Here is a 17,314-nt window from a genome sequence, read left to right on the forward strand (position 1 = left end):
GGATTGCATGGAATCCATGTTACTTCTGAGAAGATGGCCATTTTCACAATGTTAATCCTACAGATCTAACCAAGAAATATATGTATGACAATATCTTCAAGTCCCTGAAGAAAAAAAATAGAGGATCTCAGAAAGTGGTAAGATCTTCCATGCTTGGTTAGAGGAACACTATTTTATATTATTTGTGGCTATTATGAAGAGTATTGATTTTCTTTCTCAGTCCATTTATCATTTGCATAAAGGAAAGCAAGTGATTTGTTTATGAGTTAATTTTGTATATAACCTCTTTGCTGAAGTTGTTTATCAGCTGTAGGTGTTCTCTGATAAAATTTTGGGGGTCACTAATATATAATATCATATCATCCAGAAATAGTATACCTTCATTTTTTACTTTCCAATTTGTATCCCATTGATTGACTCTTATCTCAGTGCTCTACCTACGACTTTAAGTGCTATCTTAAATAGATAGGGAGAGAGTAGGCAACTGTCTTGTCCCTGATTTTAGTGCAGTTATGTCAAGTTTCTCTTCTTTTAGTTTGATGTTGGCTGTTGGTTTGATATATATTGTTTTTATTATGTTTAGGTATGTGCCATAAATTTCAGGCCTTTACAAGACTTTTAACATGAAGTTGTTTTATATTTCGTCAAGGCTTTTCAACATCTACTGAGATGCTCATCTGACTTTTTTCTTTGAGTTTATTTTTATAGTGGACTATGTTTATGGATTTTCATATATTGAACCATCCCTGCATCTATGGGGATGAAACCTACTTGATTGTGGTAAATGATGTTTTTTGATATGTTTTGGATTCAGTTTGTTAGAATTTTATTCAGTATTTTTGCATCAATATTTATAAGTGAAATTGGTCTGAAGTTCTCTATCTTTGTTGGGTCTTTGTGTGGTTTAGGTATCAGCATAACCGTGGATTCATAAAATGAATTAGGTAGTGTTCCTTCTGTTTCTATTTTGTGGAATAGTTTGAGGAGTATTTGAATTAGCTCTTCTATGAAAGTCTGGTAGGATTCTGCACTGAAACCATCTGGCCCTCAGGTTTATTTTGATTGGGAAGATTTTAATGGCTGCTTCTATTCCTTTAGAGGTTATGGGACTGTTTAGATAGTTTACCTGCTCTTGATTTAACTTTGGTCCATAGTATCTGTCTAGAAAATCTTCCATTTTGTCCAGATTTTCCAGTTTTGTGGAGTATAGTCTTTTGCAATAGGTTCTGATGATTTGTTGAATTTTCTCAGTCTCTGATATTATGTACCCCTTTTTATTTCTGATTTTGTTAATTTGGATACGTTCTCTGTGCCTTTTATTGAATTTGGCTGAGGTTTTATCTATTTTGTGGGCTTTCTCAAAGAAGTAGCTCTTGATTTTCTTGATTCTTTGTTCTCTTTGTTTCTATTTGGTTGATATCAGCCCTAAGTTTAACTATTTCCTGATGTCTATTCCTCTTGGGTCTGTTTGCTTCTTTTGACTTAGAGCTTTCATATGTGCTGTGAAGTTGCTCATGTAGGACCTCTTCAAGTTCTTTATGAAGGCCCTGAGTGTTATGAGTTTTCCTCTTAACATTCATTTCATTGTGTCCCATTCCTTTGGGTGGCTGTATATCCATTTACATTGAATTCTAAAAAGTCTTTCGTTTCTTTCTTTATTTCTTCCCTGACCAAGTTATCATTCAGTAAAGAGTTGTTCAGTTTCCATGAGTATGTGAGCTTTCTGTTGTTTTTATTGTTATTGAGGTCCAGCTTTAGTCCATGGCAATCTAATAGAATACATGGGATTACTGCAATCTTCTTGTATCTGTTGAGGCTTGTTTTGTATCCAATTATGTGCTCAATTTTGAAGTAAGTCCCATGAAATAATGATTAAAAGGCATATTATTTTGTTTGGGGGTAAAATGTTGTGAAGATAGCTGTTAGATCAATTTGGTTCATAACATCTGTTAGTTTCACTGTGTCTCTGTTTAGTTTCTATTGTAATGGTCTATCTATTGGTAAGAATGTGGTGTTGAGGTCTACCACAAATAATGTGTGAGGTTCAATGTGTGTTTTGATCTTTAGTAAAGTTTCTTCTACAAATGTGGGTGCCCTTGCATTTGAGTATGAAGTGTCCTTTATCACCTCTAGTGATTGATTTTGGTTGAACGTCTATGTCAATGAATATTAGAGTGGCTACTCCAGCTTGTTTCTGGGAAAGCATCTTTCCACCCCTTTACTTTGAGATAGTGTCTGCCTTGGTTACTGAGATGTGATTATTGTGTGCACCATAATGATGGACCATGTTTATGTATCCACTCTGTTAGCCTCTGTTTTTTTATTGGAGAATTGAGTCGATTGATGTTGAGAGCTTTTAATGATCAATGGTTGTTAGTTTGTGTTATTTTGTTGTTGGAGGTGGTATTGTGTGTATGTCTGTGTGTGTGTGTGTGTGTGTGTGTTTGATTCTCTTCTTTTGGATTTGTTATGAGGTGATTAATTCATTGTGTTTTCTTGGGTATAATTACTCTTCTTGTTTTGGTGGGGTTGGATTAGTAGAAATTAGTACTAATTTAAATTAGTAGTGTTTAAATTTCATTTTGTCATAGAATGTCTTGGTTTCTCCATCTTTGGTGAAATAGAGAATTTTGAAATATGAGAATTTTGCTGTGTATAGTATTCTGAGCTGGCATCAATGGTATCCTAAAGTCTGTATGACCTTTGTGTAGGATCGTCTGGCTTTTAGTGTCTGCTGAGAAGTCAGGTATAATTCTGATATGTCAGCCTTATATGTTCTTTGACATTTTTTCTTTAGAGTTCTTAATATTGTTGTTGTTCTGTGCATAATTTAGTGATTTGATTATTATGTGGTGGGAGGATTTTCTTTTCTGTTCCAATCTATTTGATGTTCTGTAAGCTTCTTCTATATTTATGGCCATCTCTTTCTTGAGGTTAAGGAAATTTTCTTCTGTGATTTCGTTAAAGGTGTTCTCTGGACATTGAACTGGGAATCTTTACCCTGTTCTTCTCCTACTATTTCTGAATTTAGGCTTTTCATTGTGTCCTAAATCTCTTGGGTGTTCTGGGTGAAGAACTTTTACACTTTGCATTTTCTTTGATGAATGTATCAATATCTTCCATGCTATCTTCTACACTTGAGATTCTCTTTTCTATCTCCTTTAGTCTGTGATACTTACACCTGTAGTTCCTAAGTTTTCAATCTCTAGGTTTGCTCCCATTTGCACTTCAGTTGAAGTTTGTCTTCTGTACATACATGTTTTCTTTGTTTTGAGGATCTGATAAATTACTAAACTTTTTGTCACCTCAAATAATATTTGAATACTTTTCATCTATCAAAATTAGTAGTTTTCAAGTGCTTATTGCTGTAAGATATATATTTAGTAAATAGTATGTTCAAACTTCTTATGTTGGAGCCTTAAGACCAATTTGATGATATGTAGAAATGGACAATGGTAAGGCAATAAGCTCAAATCAAGATGTAAAACGGGGGACCGCAGATAGAATTAGTGGTTCTGTATAAACCTTAAACTAGACAGCTCTGGTACCCTGATCTCAGATCCTCTGTTTCCAGAAATGTAAGAAAATGAGTTTCTGACATAGGAGCCTCCTATCTGATGGCATTTTATTTGATATTCTGGAAAACTGTTAGTCATTTTGCTGAGATATTAGGTTTCTGATTCTGGTTGTTTGATGAATATGAATGAGTTGAAGAGGCAGGTCTTGATGCTGTTGCTTTTTATCAATAAATTAATCAATATAAAGTATAACATTTATCTCTCCATGAATTCGGGTATACCACAGTCTCTGAGCAAATAGATAAATAATAATAATTATAATAATAATGATGATGATGATGATGATGATGATGATGGAGATGAAAATGATGATGAAAGACTGATTATTCATATAGAATAAAGAGTCTAATTCATATTAACGTCAAGTGGAAAATTGAGTAAAGAATCAAAATCTACAGAGCATCAGAGAAGAGAATGATTTTATTATGTCAAGGTAAAAAAAAAAGAAAAAAGGAACAGTAAAAACTTCTGTGTAGCACTAAGAAGCCATCTTTCATAAAGTTAAAACTTCTACCTGTGTTGAACATGAAGTTTTCTGAAATAGTGTGTTTAATTTGCAAAAAATGAGAATATAATTATAGTTGTAGATATAAAATATTACCAAGATTCCTCTAGCTAATCCAAATTCAAAAGACCTTTGGTTTTTATGTGGCTATACTTAGAAATGAGAAATTTTCAGTAGTAAATACGTAGAACCTTCTGCAGTCTCAAACTCTGAAGGATCATATTATACCAGAAACCAGGCTCTATTGGCATGTAAGACACGGAGGAAACAAAGTAGCTCTTTTTCATCCAGTGTTCTAGTCTGCTCATGTGATCACAAAGACCCAAAGGTACCTTTTTCGGTGTTTCAGAGGCTAGCATTAATAAAATTACTTGGTAACTTTGCAGTTGTAGATTGTGACTCCATGTCACTGGCTAGGTCACAAATGTCTCCCTACTTTCCTTTTTAAACACTGATGGGTTCAGAAGAGTAAATAAGCAGAGTCAGTGTAAAGCACTCTAGTCACTTCTGTAATGGAAAGTAAGCAAAGCAGTTTAACAAGAGGTGCCAAGGAAGGAGGAAGGGACAGTGACCACAGTCAAATAAATAATGGAATGAATATCTTATTTAAGTATGCCAGACATGCTCATGTAAATGGAACTTGTGGGTCACCAGAGATGACAAGCATGGCATATTGGGCTGATCCCATAATTAAGGGAAAAGACGTAAGTCAGAAACACTGCGAGACTGAATGTACTGCTTTACTGCACCCTATAATTACTATTCTTTGGACTTTTTTTTCAATAGACATTTTGCTCTGATGATATAGAATATGGTCTCTTTTCAGTACCAAAAGTTAAAGAGGTGGATTAGGGAATCATCTAGTAATCTAGCACATACTAAGTCTATCACTCCATCCTGGCAGAACTAAAAAAGTAGGGATTTCTACAGTGAAGCAATGCAAATCCTGATTCTTCACTCCACAGAGCAAATTCTCACTCCAGTCCTTTCCCAGAGTAGGCAGTTAGTAATTAATCAAAGAACAAAAAGTTACAATTCCTAGCATCCTTGGCATTTATGCACAAGCACAGACATGCATACTTACATTTAGCTAAGATATTGTTTTATTTTCCTTAAAAAATTTGTTCCTTATAACATTGCTAATATTTTCATGAAAGGCATGGAAGGTTTACTTTTTTCTAACTAATGGGGTCTTAATTTTGTTGGATTCAGAGCATGCTTATATCTAGTGAATAAAATGTGGTTGAAAAAGCCAATCATGAAAGCTCTTTCAGATCAGAGTAGCCATGTAAGATGCTCTGTCCAGTAAGACCAAAGGGCCATGGTGCTATGTAAACTTCAAAGAAGAGGCTCTCAGGTCAAAGGAAACAGACATCATGACCAATGTCTTCTTGCCTCCCTCCTCCACATTACTTTATTAGAACAAAGTGTAGCAGCTAGAGAATCTGTGAAAACTTGAACCACTGGCAGAGGAATGGACAGAGGAATGAAACACTGAGGGTAGCATCATGAAACTCTAACCACCAGCAGCTTTAATTGTATTGTGTGGTTAAAAATAGCTGTTTGTTTAAACTACATCCAGTGAAATTTGTTACTCATTGCCAGATTTATTTTTAAATAATACAAAATGCATAGCACTGCCATTTAGCCAGCCTGTTATCTAGCTAGAATTAACAAGAATGCTATATTTTATTTTCACAAAAAGCCCAAAGTGAAGATAGTGGATCATTTTAAATCTCACATTTCCATATGGTACAGTTCACACAGTGAAAGTTTTCATGTACTTTAGGTAAGCCAGCTGGTATGTGTCAGAGCCAATCTTGAAGTTGTGCATTATGTAATTCATTTCGATTCATTCATCCACATATGCATTTTGACAGACTTACATGAACTTATGTAAAGCAGAATAATATATGTACCACGAACATGGAGTTTCATAAAGAAGGTCTTGCAAAAACTTCATAGTCTAATGAGTTGAAGATTTATGGCCTGCTCAATAGGAAAAAAAATGTATATGCTTAGTTATGCTATGTAGAATTACCTTTGGTTGGTGAGGCCACCAAAGAGTAGAACCTACTACCTGAACTAGTACAATTTCTAACTGCATTATAAATACATATTCCTATACCCATAAATTACTGTAGTAGCTCCTAACACTCATCAACTAAGCCTTTTTTTTTTTTATCAGAGAGCACTGCAGAAACTCACAATAGCCAAAATACAGAGAAAAGCTGACCATGGATTACCCACCTCAAATTGATATATCCACAAAGCAACACCCATGACTGAGTCTCAGGAAACATTGCAGAGGTGTCCAAGATTGTGAAATCCTGGTGGCCAGGAAGTTTTCTGTTGCATTGTGCCATTTATATATGACAAGGATCTGCACCTGTGAAGTCTCCACAAGATAATTACCAAACAAGTCCTACAAGATGGTAGCATCAATTGATATGCAGATAGTTAAGGCTGGTGAGAGAAAAAGATTCAGTTTTTTCCTAGGCATATCCACATAAGTTACCTTGTCCCAAGTAGAAAGCTTCAGATACATTTATAGGAGAAATACTGAGTGGACTCAGCAGAACACACACAAACACACATACATACTCACACACACTAACTCTCATAGACACACACTCATAAGCACACACACATACATATACATATATGATCATGAGTTTGAAAGAGAATAAGGACACAGGAAAGGCTGGAGGGAGAAGGCACGATAGAATAGATGTACATATGGTATTCATTTATAAAATTCTCAAAAATATTGAATGTATAATAATGTTAAATAAAAATAATAGAAGAAAATAAAACATATGGAAAATACTCTGGTAACATGGAATGCTATCCCAAAACATAAAATTCAAAAACAAGAATCAGAGCTGAAGAAATATAACCTCATCCAGAAAGGAATGGCCAGGAGTCCTGAATCCAGATGAAGCTGTACAGACTTATGTGAAGAAGGTTGTGTTCTCAAGGAAGAATAAGCTGAAGTTAGTGAAAAATAAGAGAGCCTTTTGAAATACTGAATTAGCATTATATGCAATCATCTTCACCAGAAGATAAACCCATAATAGAAAGTTTTATGTAGAAAAAGAAACTGGAAACAAAGGATGTGGAGTTTTACATAGCATGGGAAGTACAAGCTATAATTTCTAAAAGAGATTAATGAAGTCAAGAGCAAAGCTACAGGTAGAAGATCAGAACTTTGATTCTAATTGTGCCACTTACTAACTCACTAAGCTTGTTTTCTTCATTCACACAGTAGGAAAAAATAGTGTCTTTAGTTTTCTCTCAAATATAATCAGATGAAATAAAAATCATTGCAGAAAATTGTTTTGCAACCACAGGCTTTTGGATTAACAAAGATCCTAGACTGGTTGGAGTAGAGTGCTTTTTCCTCTAATTAATATGAAATGAAGTTGGAACAAGGAAAAACTGGTAACAAATTTCAATCAGGAAAAATCCCATACTTTGTCTCTTCTATTAATTTTTATTAGTACTAGGGCCTGAATAGAGCTCACACTAACAGTGTCCTAATGACAAAACATGAGATACAGTTTAATGTCTAAAATTATGCAAATTAAATCATAGGATCAATCAAAGGAGACTAAACATCCCACCAGCCAACTGAGGCTATGTATCATTGATTTACAGACAACAAGACAATGGATAGTTTGCAGAAAATTAAAAACACAATAATAATACAATTAAAAATTTAAAATCTGCTGTTCTCAGTGTCACTAAGGGCCTGTCATTCTGAGCAACAGCACTGATGGATTTTTTTATTTGCCCCACCATTCATGTTGTTAAATTCATAAAGTAGTATGAGGTTACTGCTAATCGTTGACAAAATATACGACCTTCATATTGACATGTTTATTACTAGTATTTTAATTCCTAGAATGTTTAATCCTTAGGACAGATTAATCTTCATCTTACTTTTTCTATGATTATTTTCAGCCGCAATCATGCATGGATTCTACATACTGTTTTCTAAAAGAAGCCAAGTCCTTCCTCGGTATTATTGTCATACTTTGCTTTTGAGTAGCCAGCAGATTTGAATTTGCCACCCATTTACCATATAGAAGCATATTCCCTGGTATATTTTGTCAAGCCTTTCTTCTATTCCCTTAAAACAAAGCCTATGATGTTGGAAAAACTTCCAATAAACCATGTTAAAACCATGAGCAGAAAACACAAGGTAGGATTGGAGAATTGCTTTGGAAATGCAATACAGATTTTATTTCTTTCTCCCTAGATGCAGTAATTGTGATGTTCCACCGAGAAATATGGGTGCTGCCATGTTGTTCGCTATGTCTTGGCTCTTGCTGCCCTAAAAACAATAGTGTGAACAGAAAACACCCAGGATGTTTGATTTAAAATGTAAATACCTATGTATGGTAGTGGTTCAGCCCTGCAAGCTTAGAACCCACTGGCTAAGCCAGGAGGATTGTAAATTCAAGGCCATCTTTGTTTGCAAAGACTATGAATCAAATCTATCACCTTCATCATCACCAACCATAAAAATAGAAATAAAACAAAATAATAGCTGCAGCAAAATAAATGAATAAAAATATGAATTCCGAGAGTTGGCACCCCCAGTCTTCAATTCAGAAGAGCTGGATAAGTGCTTGGTCCCTATGTTTAAATGAACACAGTAACAACTTTACTTATGTTCTTCTCTGACTGAATATTAATACTTATTGAGAAATAGAATGTTTTAGAAATATGTTCTTTTATATACCTTTGACTCATTAAAACCTTTAAATAAATTAACATTTATATCAAGTATGAAGAAATGCACAAATTAATCCTGCCAGTTCACCCAAAAAAATAATAAAACTAAGCAAGTATAGTGAATGAGTAGTATCTCAGTTGAATTTTTTTTCTTTTTTTATGGATATTTTATGTATTTACATTTCAAATGTTATACCCTTTCTTGCTTTCCCCTCTGGAACTGCCATCTTTCATTCCCTCTTCCCCCTGCTCCTATGAAGGTTCTCTCCCTCCCACCCACCTACTCCCACCTCACCAGCCTGTCATTCCCCTACATGGTGAATCAAGCCTTCACAGGACCAAGGGCTTCTCCTCCTATTGATGCCAGACAATGCCATTCTCTGTTGAAAATTTAATAAGATAGTAGCACCATGTCTTAGTTAGGGTTGCTATTGCTATGAATAGACATCATGACTATGACAACTCTTACATAGGAAAACATTTAATTTGGACTGCCTTACAATTTCAAGGTTTAGGTTGTTGGTACCACACAGGCAAACATGGTGCTGGGGAGGTAGCTGAGAGTTCTACCCCCAGATCACTAGGCAACAGGAAATGAGAGAAACACTGAGCCTGGCCTGATCATTTAAAACCGCAAAACTCACCATCTAGTGAGGCACCTTTTTCAACAAAGTCACCCTTCCTAATTGTGCCACTCCCTATAGCCCAATGGGAGCCATTTTAATCCAAACCACCACAGACCTGAAAAAGCAAAGTGATCCAGGAGCAAAGAGGCTTACCAGAGTCAAGATGAAGAGAGCCAGATTCTTTTCTGGAATTTAATAAATAAAGAATTTTGGTTTGAAAATCTTTTTAGACATTTTGAAGAAGTTATAACTATAGAAAAATCATCACTTTACTTTCAAGAGCAATGATTTTTGTTTGGTCAATGGTTTCATTCAGAAATATCTATGAAGTATTCATTAAATACTAAGACTAGAAAGAAATTGTCATGCCTTTTCAGGGACAAAGAGAAGTATCACTCTACTTTCTGAAATTTATAGAAGTGAACTGAAGACAGGAAGATTTACAGGGGGGAAGCTTAAGTTCATTCATGCACATGGCAAAAATCAAGGAATATCAATAGCTCTATGAGACTGATACGATGTATGTAACTTGTTCTTCACAGGTGAAAGGCAGGCAATTGGGAGGGTTAACTTTAGGACATACAGTGATCTGGGGACAATTCCTTTCTGTCTAGGAAAGGTGACTACAACTTGATTTAAACTAGATAGTATCTCTTTAGTGATCTCTAGGAAATACCTTCAGAGAAACAAAAGAAAGTCTTTTGGGATCTGGAGATGAGCTTTAGTCTCTGTTATCAAGTCTTTCCTAATTATTTGGGGTAAATTCATAGAGAAGACATCTAAGACAATTTTATTTCTTCCATAAACCAAACATTTTTGGGGGGCCACCTAAGGGAACTTCAGAGACACGAAAGAACCAGGAGTATTCAAGAACCAGGGACTGAGGTAGTAGGTCATAGATTCCTTGGTTTTGAGACTTCATTCAGCATCGTACCTCAGAGTTGCCTTTGGCTCATTCTAGGTACCCTGTTTTGGTGTGATGTGGAAAACCTGTGTAGGATATGTACACCTCTCTGACTCTCTCCTCTCCTCTCCTCTCCTCTCCTCTCCTCTCCTCTCTTCTTCTCTCCTCCCCTCCCCTCCTTTTCTCTCTTCTCTCTTCTCTTCCCGTTTCACTTCTTTCCTCTTCTCTGTCTTCTCCTTTCTTCTTTCTCCCCTGCTGTGTGTGCATGTGCAGCACATACAGGGCTAGTCAAGCATTACCACTCAGACCAAAGGATTTTTTTTTCACAGCCAAACAGACTAGAAGGTACAGTAACAGGATGAAGGTGAGAGAAGTTTGTTTTTAGGTATATGTAAATCCCAATGAGTTCTTCTATCAATTGCTTAGTGTAACCTTCCTAAGACTCTGCCTTCAACCCCTGGCCATTTCTGTAGGGACCCTTGTCCTTATTGTCACTTCTCATTTTGCCACAGTAGCTGGAAGATGCTATTACCATTGATGGCCTCTCCCTAGCTAGAGTCAGCCATCAGGCAAACAGGGAGTCCATCTTGTTCTGATATTAAATATAAGCCCCAAGGGTGCTGTACTTGACAGCGTGTTCTTCAGAGATGTTCCAAATTTGGGAAAAAAAATATCTCTGTGTGTTTGGGTAGTGGTTTTAAGACATTTCATCTTTGAAGACATAGATACAATAACACACAACAAAAAGAAAGATTTCCCAAAAGCAAGCACCCCTCCCTCTCTTCTTTTAATAAGATGGAGCCTTTCTCCTCCTGAGCCATTTCCTTCCTTCTCTGTTGTCACTGAGCCCTTGAGGGGAGTTTTTCTCCTATAATTTCTCACTGCCTAACAGGCTTGCTCTTTGTGTTGAGGGCTAAGGGCTAAGGGCTGATGTTTTCCCCTGTACAGGTTTATCCTGCTTCACACTGTTCCTCCCGACTCCAGGGAGCTGAAAATCAGATTTCTAGGGACATGTGAGGTGACAGAGTGCTGACCTGGGGAAAGGAAGACCTTTGCAATCTTCCGGCAGCCTGATCTATCGACCCCACTCTGGTGCTGCACTTGGCTGCCTCTGAGATAGAGATTTCCTACTTACATTTCCTTGCTGCAGTCCCTACCCACTTCCCAAATATGACAGTATTCCGATACTCAATTAAAGAAACGGTTACTTCCAAGCTCTGGTTCCTGAAGATATTCTGAAATTGATATTTTACTTTCACAAATTATTTGAGACAAATCATTTAAATTCTAAGGATACAAAAACATCCCCAAGAGCGTTCGGTACAAAGTGCCCTTTCTCCGTGTTACAAAGCCCCATGCCCCCTCCGCATACAATGAGGTGTGCGGAGGAGAGCCAGAAATTGCCCATAATCACGCTCTGCCTTTCTACTGTACATCCAATATGTGCTGTCATGATTTGAGCTTTTGAAGCTCTCATGGCAGCATTGGCAGGGAAGATAATGGCGCCTATTATTTTCAATGAGCTCCATCAGGAGGTTTCAATGGGCCTGCTATCACTCGAACAAAGACACGTTGGGAAGCAGCTCTGCTTTCTTGTCATCAAAATGGCTGTGAGTTTGTGTGAAGCCAAAGAACACCGCTTTCCCTTTTCAGCGCTGTTGGATTTGAAAGGACTGAGAAAGGCAGCTTAGAAAGAAACAAGCCTGACTCCATGCCAGTGCCCTTTGCCTGAGCTGGATGTATATACGAGCAGCTTTCCTTTATGGAATCGATAAGTTCAGCAGACGGAGACCTGCTTTACTATTGATTTTCTATTCATAGCTAGACATATGTTCCCATGGAAAATGCCTTTTGATGGAAACAAACAAAAACAAAACAAAACAGAAACAAATAAAAGCAGAATCCCTGCCAGCAAGGAAGTAGTTTAGAGGGTGGGGAAGCCGAGAGCAAATTAAGAGCTCCTGCAGCATTGCCTCTGCTTGGCAATGGCTTTCGGGTCCTACCTTCTTCTTCTCCCTGAGGCCTGGGTCTTTACCTCCTCAGAGATCACAGCTCAATCTCAAAGCTCCTTTGTCTGGATATTTACAAAGACTTAATATCAACCTTGTCTGGGACCTTAAGATCAGACAAATGAAAGCCCTCTGAATAGTGGGTCATTTTAAATTTACTTAAATGTATTTTGGTGAATCTATTACTATGGAAAATCAAAAAAAATGATTTCTGATAACGATTTCATCAGCCTTTTCTAAATAAAACTCAATAAAAATGAAGCATATCAATTTTCTAATTCTTAGATGCATGTATGTGAGCATTTTACAGCATTCATTTAATATCCAGAGAAAGAGTATCACATTAGCTTCTCTGATTTACCGTTAATATTGCTGTGACAAAATGGCTGACAAAGTCAGTGGGGCTGCGGAGATGGCTCACTGAGGGAAGGGATTGGCTTTGAATCTCCAGACCTGACTTAAAGCTGGATGCAGCAGGGTATATTCCTCCTGCTCTGGCTAGGAAAAAAGAATCAGAGGCAGGAGAATCTAGGAATCCAGCAAGCTACCTATCATGGTGTCCACAGAGGTGGAAAGAGATCATGTCTGAAGCAAGGTAGAAGGTATGTGCTCCACTTGAGATCATCCTCTGACTTCCAAATATGTGCTGTGGGACACACACTCACAAATATGTACATCCACCTACTACTGCAAACACACCACACATCCAAATAGACACACCACATTCACAATATTCAGATACACTAACACACACACACACACATATACTCACTCTCAACAAAAATATATACCACACTCTCCAGTCCTCTGTTATATGAGACAGCTGACATTCTGACATCAGTCTTTTATGATATGTATATATATCATAAAAGACTGATGTTATATATATATATATATATATATGTATATACATATATATATATATCACATGCATGACACATACTACACACACACAAACATAAAACATGGATTTTTGCTTTACAGTTTAAAGGATAAGTCAGTTGTGTTGAGAAAGCATGGTGGCAGTTAATAGATTCTTGGCTGGTTCCGTTGGATCCACTCTTAGGAAGCAGAGTTGAATGTGTTCCTTAGTTTGCTGCGTCTTTTTCTTGAGTGTGGAACTCTGGCCCATGGAGTGCTATCACCCATATTTATGGTGCATCCTCTGACCTCATTTGACCTAAACTAAATACTCCCTCACACAAGTTGAAAGTTTGCCTCCCAAGTGACTAGATCTTGCTACACTGAAAATCAATATTAACCATTCCAATTAACAGCTGAGGACATGCTGAGATCTACAGAGATAAAATAACTTGTCTGTTATCACTTGCTACTAAGAAGTGCCCAGAATGGGATTCTGATCTCTGAAATCTCACTCTGGCACTATAAAACATGAAGACTTCTTCAGAAATACGACCGCCGAAAGGGCTGTTGAAAATAGCAGCCAGTTTGCCTCCTTCTATTCCTTATCCCTCCCATGTGCTTCTCCCTCTCCCAGTGTTCTCCATTCACACAGTTAATAGATTCCTGGCCCATTTTAGTAAGCTTTCCAGGATAGAAAGCAGAATGTACTACCAGGAGGAACGCTTTTGAAAACTCTTTGGGTCTAGCATCATGATTTGCAGATCAGGTAGTCTCACTCAATTGACTTTGTTCCAAAACTGCAGCCAAGGCTTCAACTCAAGTGCCTTCCCAATCACTACAGAGGAGCTCCCTGAACCCAGGCATGTGTCAGTAGACTTAGTTCTTTTTGGCGATTGATATCTAACTTAGTCCGATTCATTATTTCTACCCTACACCATAGAACAGCTATGGAAGTGTCAATAGTAAGTAGGTTATAGGAAAAAAAGAGCAATGGAATAAGCAAGCACACTAATAACCACCCAAGCAGTACTTAGCAGCAGCCCCGTTTTATCAGATTATCCTCTATAATACAATTAGGCTCTGAATTGAGGTGAGAAAAAGTGCTTTCTAGATGTTTGCCACTTCAAATATTTACTCCCATAGTAATGGCATGCTGTTCGATAAACTGATTAAAAACATATTGTGTCAATGTGGAATGACTGGTAATATTTGTAATAACTACAGCAACACAGCTAAGGACCAAAGTTTCCTCAGTGCTGCTTGACTTTTGGTGCATGGGTAAAGGGCCAGGTTGCATGAACAGGAAGAATGTTTCATTGATCCTTGTGACCAATATAGACCAATATAGACTACTGAATCTGGGTAGGGACATAGTATCTATGTTTAAGTATTTAATCAACAGAAAATAATTTGAGGTGATAATGCCTATAAGAATCTAACAAAGCTAACTCCCACATATCACTTTTCATCCTTAATCAACCTAGAATCCGAGTCTTCCTTGGATCTAGTAATCTGTATGTGAAAGACTTCGATAGCTTACAGCTTTAAGAACTCACTCTCAACAAAAATAAATATGCCACACTCTCCAGTCCTCTGTTATATGGGAGAGCTGACATTCTAATATCAGTCTTTTATGAACATACGTAAGTATTCTAGCAAAGACCATGTCTTCTTTCACTTTTAGGACCATAACTTAAGTACTATGACTAGAATATAATAATTAAATATTTTTGATGCATGTTTAGATGCTCTTATTGATCTAAGGATAAGCTAAAAAACAACCCAGAATCTGAGTGAAAGTCTCATCTTCATGAGGAGCTGATTATATTACTTTATTTCCATGGCAAGAGAAATTTGCACTTCTTCAGTTACAAAATTTTATATTGCTTCTTCTCACTACTATTTTTATAAACTTGCCAAACTTCAAATCATTTTATTATTATATTTATTTGGTCCCCATCATGAACTGTAAATACTGTTACAATTCTTATTTTTTTTTCCTGAATTGCAGATGAGAAAACTGTGACTGAGAGAAGATGATCTGCCCAAGGGGACATTGTAGACATGCCACACAACTCTCTTCACTGCTGCCCACAGGAATAATTATTGTGCTGCATAGTATTCATGCTCATTTAGGTAATTCAGGCATATGAGACATGTGGATACATTTGTTAATAATCTCTGCTGGAAACGACATGCAAATGTGTTTGCTTTAAAAATATTTTGCTGGTTTCCAGCAATACATCTATTATAAAATTCACTTGGACAGAGGTAGATGTGGAAGTTCCTTGATGTTCGATGTTCCAAAAGTTTGCTTTACGCTGTAAAAGTTTGTACCATAAGCTAGCCTAACTCATTCACACTCACTAAGAAGACATACTACTCTAAAGATAATTTTTCTGGGTTTTCTTCAGCCAACTGCCTTCTTAATTCAGCCTATCCATGTAGCAGATTATGTAGACAAATGCATCCCTTGAAAATATCCCATTAAAAAGAGTCACAGCAGCAGTTAAAGTAAAGTGAACTGGAGGTTGCCTTGGATACAAGTTCAAAAATATGCAGATTGTGACAGACATTCAGAAATATAGTGATGTTTCATAATAAATTAATGTATGTATGGTGTCTGATTTAAAGAAGGAGTAATGACTCTTTATTTAAAGTGTGAAGTTTAATTTTCAACTCTGAATTTTAAATGAGGAAAATGACAATTTTTCTTTTCTAGCTCAAAATAGCCTTCACTAGCTAAGGGTATATCCAGGTGGAAACAATGGGTAAATTAAGGACTGTTTGATTTTGTAACAGGATATCTAGAAGAGTCAATACCTTTTTGGTGTATTAAATGTCTTCACGGAGAGGGATAAAGACAGCAGGTAGTCCTTGCGCCTCGGCTTCTGAAGCATGCCTTCATCTCTGCACCAGCCCTAGCTACGGCCTGAAATGCCTCTTTAGAGCAATGATTTTCTTGTTTGGGTTTCTTCATCTCATCTACAATTTCCCCCAAATAAACCCTTTAACATACCACAATTGCCTTTCAGATACACAAGCCCTGGGGTGACATTTCCTGCCAAGTCTTCCAATAGCTTTTCCTTTCACACACAAATAGTCACCAGTCCCTCAGTCCTAGGGAAATTTCTAGATGCACTTCTCTTTCCTATATGCTAGTCTTCTACCTCAATTCATGACAATTTTCCTTTACTCAAATGAGTATTTCACTTTAAAGGACTAAACACTAATGAATTTTGCTTTCAACTTTGGATTCCCATAAATGAGTTACTCTATCTTTTGTAGTTCACAATCCTTCATTGCATCTTCAACTGATGGATCTCTGTCTATCCTTTAGAACTACTTCAAACATGCTTTCTCATCCGTGAGACCTGCTCATTGTTTACAGTGAGGGAAGTACCTCTGGTGCTTTGTACATAATGACCAGACCACCATGGGTAGCTTACGTGTAGGTCTTTCTATTTTACAAACAGCTTCCCAAATCAGTACAAGGTCTTGCCCAACACAAGCTCTCATCTCTTTTGAATAATTGATGCATAGGTCACATGGAAATGTGCTATATGTAGAGAAATATTTGGTTGCAGTACAATGATAATGTCAGTGATGGTGATGTATATAATCCATAACCATCTAAGGTATACCAAGGAATATCTTTTGAACTTTGTCAGCATTTCCATGTCCATACAACCTCAGGCAAGTGGGTTATTTAACATAAAAATTTTTTAAGGATGGAGCCAAAAATCTCAGATAGGACATTGTTAAGACTGAGGAAGCTGGGGGTGAGAGAGGCAAGGTACCTACTGAAGATCTGACAGTTAATAACTTGCATTGATGGAATTTAGGAAGATGTAACATAGTCTCTAGAACCCATGAACCACAGCTCAGATGCCTCTTCTCACATCCCATTCTAAGAATGAGATGTCCCACTCTCCTTATGGTTTCATTTAGTTAGTGCTTCTCAGAAAAATTCCTTATGAAACGGATCTACTTTTCCCAGATCAGGAGTTACAAACACATGGCCCAAAGTTAGCTAAAGATAAGAGGATCATAGTCAGCCTTTTTTTTTTTTTTTTTTTTTTTTT

Source organism: Mastomys coucha, unplaced genomic scaffold (genome assembly GCF_008632895.1).
Source record: "Mastomys coucha isolate ucsf_1 unplaced genomic scaffold, UCSF_Mcou_1 pScaffold6, whole genome shotgun sequence".
Classification (NCBI taxonomy): Eukaryota; Metazoa; Chordata; class Mammalia; order Rodentia; family Muridae; genus Mastomys; species Mastomys coucha.